Source organism: Berghia stephanieae, chromosome 9 (genome assembly GCF_034508935.2).
Source record: "Berghia stephanieae isolate SIO BIC M18660-M18661 chromosome 9, UCSD_Bste_1.3, whole genome shotgun sequence".
NCBI lineage: Eukaryota > Metazoa > Mollusca > Gastropoda > Nudibranchia > Aeolidiidae > Berghia > Berghia stephanieae.
In genome coordinates this window covers 24,938,584-24,947,891 of record NC_088368.1, presented here as the reverse complement: position 1 = coordinate 24,947,891, position 9,308 = coordinate 24,938,584, and the positions used below count along the sequence as shown (strand labels likewise).

Sequence of the window (9,308 nt, the reverse complement as noted above, 5' to 3'; positions counted from 1 at the left end):
GTTTTCATTTTGATTTGTTCTACGTTCGTTTTTTTTTTGTGTTCGGTTTTCTTTTTTTTTTTCTCCTTTTATTTTATTTTTTTTTTGTTGGGGGGGGGGGGGGGGGGGGGGGGGGGGGGGGGGGGGGGGGGGGGGGGGGGTGGGTGGGTTGTTGTTCTTTTTTTGTGTGTTTCTCTTTTATTTTTTCTGTTTGCCAATTTATTCTTTTTGCTTTGTTTATTATTATTATTATTAATAATATTATTATTAATATTATGCCTATTATTATTATCATTATTATTATTATTATTATTATTATTATTATTATTATTATTATTATTATTATTATTATTATTATTATTATATTATTATTATTATTATCATTATTATTATTATTATTATTATTATTATTATTATTATTATTATTATTATTATTATTATCAATATTATTATTATTATTATTATTATTATTATTATTATTATTATTATTATTATTATTATTATTATTATTATCATTATTATTATTATTGGGATTTTTTTTTTGTATTTGGAAGGTGCGTTCTGTGTAGCGCGGGTGTCACCTTTTCCACCTTTTTGTGTTGAGTTAGCGCCCAAAACCATTATTTTCGCTCAAGCTTAATTAGAGGCGTTAAATAAACCATATAGTTAGCACACACACACACACACAGACACACACACACACATACACCTAATCTTCTGTAGATGGTATGCGCTTGGCCAAGGAGTTCACAACATTGCCATCCGGAAGTATAACGGACCAACACACAAACTCTGTGTAACCATGAACTTTTATAGTCTGGTTAATACAGTTTAGTGAGAACAATTCACAAACGCGGGTGGCAAAAAAATTACAAAGGCCTGAGTGACGTCATCTGCATACTATCTATTGTTAATGAAATTCCGCCAGGCGGAGAGTCGTGCCAATAAGGTCGGGGGTTCGAGCCTAGCCATCGTTAACTAATAGCCTGACACTGATCAAAAATGACGTCAAAAGATAAGTCTCTGGCCACAAAAGAAAACAAATCGTGAGTTGTATTAAATAGGTCAACCAATGGAATCATTTGTTTCCTTGAGCACTACTAACGACAACTCACTAAACTGTGCAAAAACCTTAAAAATGACATCAAAATATAAGTCATTGTTTGGTTCTCGTGTCAGGATATAGATAGTAGGCGATTGGCTGAGAAGCTCACAGCATTGCCATCCGGAAGAATAACGGACCTACACACAAAACTATGTGTAATCATGAACTTTTATAATCTGGATAATACAGTTAAGTGAGTATTACTCATAAACGTGGATGGCAAAAAGAACAATAACAAAGACCAGAGTGACGTCAACGTCATTCTATTTACAGATAGTATGCGCTTGGATGAGAATCTCACAACATTGCCATCCGGAAGTATAATGGACCAACACGCAAAACTATGTGTAATTATGAACTGTTATAGTCTAGATTATAGATAGTGTGTACTAGGCTAATAAGCTCACAACATTGCCTTCCGGAAGTATAACGGACCAACACGCAATACTTTGTGAAATCTTTGTCGTTCATTGTCTGGTTAATGCAGTTTAGTTAGAAATACTCATAAACGCGGATGGCAAAAATCAATAACAAAGGCCTGAGTGACGTCTTTACACAGTTAAGTGAGAGTTACTCATAAACGTGGGTGGCAAAAAAAAAAAACAATAACGAAGACCCGAGTGACGTCAACATCATTCTATCTATAAGTTAACGATGGCTACGGTTCAAGCCCCCATCGCGGCCGCAAAGTTTTTATTCTCTCTTGTCTTCTGGCACTGTCCTGCTCACTTCATTTCTTGTTGTTATTACTAATGAAAGCAACTCGACTCATTCGAAAGTTAACGCTTACGCTCCCAGCCTATACCGATCGACAAACGACGTGAAAGAAAACGAAGATCTGTCCTCAAAGTCATAGGACAGGTCTTCGTTTTCCTCCTCGTCGTACGTCGATCGTTGTAGGTTGGGGACGTAATCGTTAACTTCCTATTATGTGTTATCGCAACCAGCTAACGTAATGAAACATAATGGTATCGTTTTTTAAAAATAAAACTGGTTTTAATCGATATATCATATTTTATCGTTTGTACCTCACATTCATCATGCTTACTTCACCTCCATCATAAATCAAAATTTATCGTCAATTAATTCATTCTTTATCGAAAATATATCAAATATGAATACTTACACAAATGAAATGATATAAAATATCTTTGTTCCTAGAATGACGAATTGACGTCGAAATTCTTAGGGAGTTGTTCTACAGGTGAATAAAAATAAATAACCAAATGAATAAATAAAAATGTATTTATGTCGTATAGATATTCATTTAATTATTTTATTATGAGTACAATTTCCGAAAGACGTAGACAAGATACGCCAATTCTTCAATCTTAAAATAAATACATTCTTAATCACTTAAATCTACGTCCACTATTTGCAGGTCTGCTAACCCAATTTGATATGGTCTCATTAGTGTAATGGAAACACTCTCAAACCAGTGCAAAAATAGTGTCCATTACAACGAATAGAAAGCCAGCTCATAATTGCATTCTGTTATCAAATCAGAAACAGTGGGTGCGTTGATTTAAGTGAAAATGAATTTATTTGTTCCAAGATTTTAGGTTTGATCTACGTCTTACACATAAAAATATATTTAAACGAATGAATAAATTATATATATATATATATATATATATATATATATATATATATATATATATAATTATCTGTTCAAAGATTGAAGGACGGTAATTTAACGTTTTATAGGAGTGATTCATAATATGTGAAACAAAAAATAAATAAGTAAATATGTAAATGTGGCCTTGTGGTATGACACTTGCTTTCGGATCGGACTGTCAGGAGGGTTCGTATAATTGAGTCCTTGTGAAAATCTATTTACTAACATTCTGATAACCGTACTCAGGTGCAAAATGAGTACCTGGCCGTTAACAACCTTGTCTCCGTTGGAAAAAAAATTGTAATAAATCGTCTTGCAGGAGTCAAGTCTGTATGTTACATGTTGCTGCTGGTCAGCATCAGAGACCCTTTGTAAAACGCTTTGAACACATTTAGCGGATATTGCTCTATATAAAAGCAAACATTTTTAAGTTAACCCTCTCCTTACCCGCTATTTTCAAACCTTTACCCTAAACTTCATACTCGCCCAAATATATTTTTTCAAACAGATTAGCAAAGAGTAGACTTTTTTTTCGGGGTGTTATTTTTCTTGTATTTTTCTTTCTTGCTTTGTCTGGCACCGTTCATACACACTTGTTCAGATATTTATTTTTTAGATTTTATTACTCGTTTCGTCATTGAGAGTGTCATTCAGTTCCAATTTTTTTAAAAATATTCATAACGATATAAAATGCACCGATTTGCTTGACATTCGATATTATGCTGATGAGGTAAGTATCAAAATGATATAGAAGAGTAAAGTTGGTGCAATAAAATAAACAACATCACGTGACCATTTTAGAAGCACGTGGCAAAACACATGTTCCTGGCTTTGACAGCTCACCTTCCAATGTAAATTATAGAAAAAAATAACCATTAAAAATGTCTGTTAGGTGTCAAAAGAAACACATATTCATAAATACTCGATCACGCGTCAAATAATATCTAAATATTGATTTTTTATTAAACAAATGGTAAAATTTATCAAAAATTACTGTCGGTCTATTTTTAGACCACGGTCAAGATTATTCACCAAAATCAATGCGCTTGTGTGAACAAAACAAGAACTCTTTGAAATCTGGTTTTCGGAATAATTTAGCCATATACAAAGAATTTAACTAAATAACAATTTTAATTGTACGTGTTTGTTTTTAACTGAATGTGTATTATCTACAATTTGAACGACAAAAACGGGAGACCTGTTTTGTGCGCAACGTTGTCCGGTTGCTAAAGTTCCTAATCACCAGCAAAGAATGGCAGTCCAACTCATGCAAAGGTAAGATTCCAATTTCAGTGTTTGAGTTTGTATTTTGTATCGATTGGTTTTGAGAGCAGGAAACGATTTAGTTGAATGTTAATCCATAATAGCGTTCGGGTATTTAACTTTGGATGTCTCACCGGCATAATTTTAGAATGTGTTGTTTATTTGTTTTCATTTCACTTCGCAATTTGACTGTCACTGTCAGTGTCAGTCATTACAGTACAGCTTCACTCGCCGATTCTCACTTACAGAGTTTACGTTTCCTTCACTTATGTCTGCTTCATGCTCATTCAGTGAGTGATTCGAATACTGTGTGAGAGAAAACACTTTTCGTAATTTATGACATTTTATGGGTAACGTTTACAGTCTAGAACGTGTGTCAGTCATAACTTGACCGAAAAAGAAAACAGAAAGGAACAAAAAAAAAAAAAAAAAAGCAGACACCCCCCTCCTCAGCAGGTGGAATCTCAACAAAAGTTGTATTTTTTAAATCCTCATCTTTCGTGGTGCGAAGCTTTCATCGCTTGTCATATTTTATTGACTCTCGCTCTTTCCTAACCTGATAAATGATTTCGAAACAATCTTTAAAGGTCTTCATTCTCTCATTATCTGTTCATGACTGGAACTGGAAAAGGAACAAGACAAAGGCAAAGGGTCTCTGCCACCGATTTTCAATATCTTGTGTTGTTTGAGGGATTTAAGTTGGTAGCCGTTTTTTGCCACATAAGACTTTTTGTTATTGTTTTTGCTGAGAGTCGATGGGAGAAGGAATGGCAGAGAGGGAGGAAGGGGTGGTGAAAAAAATGAGAATGTCTGGGAAAAGAAAATGTCCCACTCAACCCTTATCGCATCTTTGATATTTGGCAGGTGTCAAACTACATGTATGACGTTTTGGATCTTCCAAGCCTATTCACCTTATTTGGTCGGTAGCTGTGTGAAAGAAAACATATTTTATTGTAAAATGCAGGGAGTGCGGTCTGATATTTTCGTCATCGCTATGATTATTCCCAGACAGGGTCTGCCAATAACGAAAATTGGTTATTCCCAGACAGATAGAGGGAAAAAAAAACCAATATTTTTGTATTAAAAAGAAAACAAACAATTTTAAGAAATTCATGCTCAGAAACGGAACAAGGCCAAACAAAAAAAGGAGAAAAGAATAGACTCGCTCAAAAAAAGAAAAAGGGGGGGGGGGGGGGGGGGGAAAGCGATTGAATTCGAATCTGTGCAGCTAAAATGAGCAACGAGTTTCCCTTGGCTCAAGAGAAGTGAAAATGAAAAAACTGTGCTTAAGTTTTTGAATGAGTGTTGGGCGGGGGGGGGGGGGGGGGGGGGGGGGGGGGGGGGTTTTGTTACAGTTTTATACACATCCCTGTAGTTCAATCAATTTTGTGGGTAATGATCAAGAGGGGCCTGGTCCTACAACTCTTTACGGATTTACCTTGGATTGAAATGAAAACTAAACCTCTCTGATTACTTTAGATTACCTAATTTTATTTCTACGTTTTTTTATGAAGAAGAAGCTTTTTAGGATTTTGTAATTCATAGGAATCACCATGATATGTGAAATGATGTCTTATCTAAATTTTGCCTCAGGAATAATAAGCGAACAATTTTGAAAAGCTCTCTCTGTTGATCGAATTATCAAAAATTTTATTTGTGATCAGATATTTTATTTGACTTTAAAGTGAAATCTAGAGGCATTAAAATATATTCAATGTTTATTAGACTTTTTTTATGTGATCAGAAAGTTAAATACAGGAAATATTGATCAAATGAGTTCACCGGAAGGTAAATAAAAGCCCATTTTTTAAAAAGCTAATCGACATTGGTTATGTAATCTTGCCTTCATGATCATAAACCTCTGATAAAATTAGACCTGACCCAACGGTTTTAACAACCTTGAGGTATCTGAGTTCCAGGTCCATTATGTTTTCTAATGTTTTTATTGAATATAAGCAAACCATTAAGAAATAGGTCATGTCTATATTCAACATTGAATGATATTTCTTCTTACATTGAAATAAGTGGTTCTTTAAAGTAATAAGGCTCATGGAACTGGAGTTTTTCCTGTTTCTGTAACATAAAGCAACAGACCTTAAATAGTGCTTGATAACTTTCTTAAAAAATAAATGGTATTTCAATTTACTTTGAAATAATTGGTCCTTTAGAGTCATAAGGCTCATGGAACTGGAGTTTTTCCTGTAACATGAAGCGACAGACTGTAACAAGTGCTTGCTGAAATCTGAATAAGTTGCACATTTACATTTTACTTGTAGAGTTAGATCCAGTTATTCATTCAAACATTGGTATCTTAATTTCGAATTGTCATTTAATTAATACATATAAAGTTAAATAAATCCAATGATAATAATTGATAAAATAAGGTAATTATAACTTTTATTCATTGTTTGGTCCATATGAATTTTACTTTATGATTTTGTGTGAGATGATATTGCTTTTTATGGGACCATGGGAAAATGGTTTAGAATGCCATGCTTATCTTTTTTTTTTTCAGATCTAAATAACATTACAACAAGAATGAGTCTCTGCATTCCTTTAATTGTTCTGGAAGCATTGGCCTGCCTATACCATGGGAATTAATCAATTTATATTCAGGAAGAAGTATCATAATTATTATTATTATTATCATCATCATCATCATCATTGAGTCTTATCCTTCAAGATTATCAAAATGGCTTTCATGTTACTGTATCTTATAGAATTCCTCATATATCATTATGGACCCTTCTTTGTTTTTTTTAAATTGGAATTAATGTTTTTCTTCTATATTCTATATTCTTCATAAAACCTCTCAGCTTTATTGACCTAATCTAGAGACTAGAGAGCGGTGATTAAGAGAACAGGACCATATTTTGCTTTCGAGCGTTTCTTAATTTTAAAAGCAGCTTACTGTAGTTTGTAAAGATTTTTTAAAACTTTTTTCTAATGACAGTGTCTAATACACGTTAAAACCAATGCATATCTATCCCTATGTAATTTTTGGCAGTGATCTCTCCATTTTAATGGTATTGGCTCCTGTTTATTTATAAAAATGCCCTGTGAGCTTGTTATACACTTGAAAGAAACATTTACATAGGGAAGTCAAGAAGAATATAGCAAAAGAAACCTGCTTCCTTGGTTATGAATAAGAAATTTAAAAAGAAATAGGCAATGACCTCTTTATCTTGTCTACTATTTAACTTTATAATTATTTTTTAAAGTTTATTATATCCTTTTCTATATTTATAATTTAATTTATCAGCAAGATAAGAGTACTGATGAAACCATCTATGTAGCTGATTTGTAATGGTAGTAGAATTTGATAGATGGGACGATGTGATGTTGCAGAACATATTTTTAAAAATTGTATTGCATTGTTTCATTTATCAGCAACATCATATTAAATAATGCAGTGGCTTAATCACAAACTTTCTGCACTTCATTATGCAAGACAGTGATGCTTTTGTGCTACATTTCTCGAAATATTCACAAAGTTTCTGTATTTTGTAAATAAGACCATGGCGCTTTTGTCTTAACTGGTTAGTCGCAAATTCTGCCGTTGTATTCCATTTCTCGAATAAAATTCTTTTCTATTTATTCTATTTATTTGCAAAGTTTCTGCACTTTATAAACAAGAACATGATGCTTATGACTGGACAGGTTAATCGCAAATTCTTCCTTTGTGTTCCATTTCTCGAATCAAATTATATTAAATTCTATTAAATAATCATTTTAATGGCAAACTTTCTGCACTTGATAATTATATGCAAGACCATAATACTAAAGTCTACACAGGTTAATCGCATGTTCTGCCTAAAAAGTGCATTTCTTGAATCAGAACCTTTTTTAACCAAAGCTTTTGCTGAGGCTCTTACATCACAGATTTTTAAAAATGGAACTACACAGTTTCAGTAATAATTATCAATTTTTTTCTTTTTTTTTTCTTTCTCTTTCACAGGATGAGAATACAAGCATACCTTTAATGGAGAAACATCATATCTATATTTTTTTTAATGATTTCAGTGTGAATAACATGAATATGAATGAAATGACAATAAATATGATATAAATTTATAATCTGTTTTTAATTTATTTGGATTTCACAAGTTGTGTTATGGCACTCAGATACAACAGGACGGGTGAGACTGAGAACCAATCCTCACAATAGCACTAGAGGTCTTGTATATGCAAGATGTGATTTCCATTGATACAGTTTAAAGACTGTCCTGTTTTTATTCATTCTGGTGAACGCTGTAGGGTTGTTTTTTTGTTTCTTGTTTTAAAAAAGATTTTTTTCTTTCAATCTAAGTCTAAGACTTGATTGAATTCTGACTCAATGCAAATCAACTTTGTTCCAACTCCTGAACTTCAAATTACAATGAACTTGTGCGCCCTTCCTTCTCTGTTAACCTACAGGTTATTGGATATGTAACTTTAATACATATATGTACGTCTACCACAATGATAAACTAGCAATTTATCTAAATATCTTGCAATCGTCTTTTGTAATAACTTTTCATTCTGGGTTACACATAAAAGTTAGCACTGCCGGGATACAAAAGTACTTTGATGTTAAAAAGATCAGCATCCTGTCATCTTACTTATATATTGGCAGGTGTAAGACTTATTCATTTTGCAAGTCATCATCGTCACAGTTTCGCACCAACACCGAACCCACTCCACAGCATCTGGGGAGCAGACTCTTGGGTCATGGTCAGTGCAGCTGAGCGCATCCTGGCATTCTCTAAGGATGTCTGCTCTGGGCACCCACATGTACACAAGCTACTCTCAGCCAGCCCCACTTTTTCATGCTTCCAGTTGTTCTCACAAGTTTTGCCTGTGCTCTGTTCAGTGTTACCAATTCATTCCTGGGGAGCTCAGTTCCGTAGGACAGTTCTTCTCTCAGATCTCCAACAGCTTCATTTGCATGATTGTTCCACTCTCTCAACGTGGAACGCCTGTATACAGCTGCATGGTCAGGGTTGATGCTTTCTTCCATCGTGAAGCTCTTTCTCAACTTCAGTCTACTTGTCATTGGGCTGTGCCTTGGGTGCCTTGGGTCCATTTTCTATTCATATTTCTGGGCTTTGGAATCAGTGGCTCTTTGAATGTATGGAGGTGCAATGCCAGCCAGCCGATGGAGGACTGGAACTGCAGTCGGTTTCAAGTTACTCTAATGATCCGGCAGGTGTTATTTTGACATGGCAGGATCTTACTCAGACTGGTGAGACCTATTCGGCTGATGAATAGCAGAGGGCTACTATGGTTGTCCTGACTGTTTTCGGATCTGCTCCCCATGGCGTGTAAGTTTTTGCCTCTTTTCTTAGGAAGTTGTTTCTTGTG

The 9,308-nt window shown here is 34.1% G+C and overlaps 1 protein-coding gene and 1 long non-coding RNA gene across 10 annotated transcripts in view; one reads left to right on the top strand and one right to left on the bottom strand.

Moving 5' to 3' along the window:
- The window catches only part of LOC144979915 (carbohydrate sulfotransferase 1-like), a 59,458-nt gene that overhangs the window by 36,228 nt on the left and 13,922 nt on the right, over positions 1-9,308 (bottom strand). For 2 of the 9 annotated variants that reach the window (XM_078927184.1, XM_078927187.1), the window contains one exon: positions 2,211-2,282. The exons of the other annotated variants lie outside the window; for them this stretch is intronic. The gene's annotated coding sequence lies outside the window, so the exon portion shown is untranslated. The remainder of the gene's footprint in view (positions 1-2,210; positions 2,283-9,308) is intronic. 9 annotated transcript variants of the gene reach the window in all.
- On the top strand, positions 3,927-8,042 carry LOC144979914 (uncharacterized). The gene is made up of 2 exons (XR_013646797.1): positions 3,927-3,977; positions 6,481-8,042. It is a non-coding gene; the product is annotated as an uncharacterized LOC144979914 (long non-coding RNA).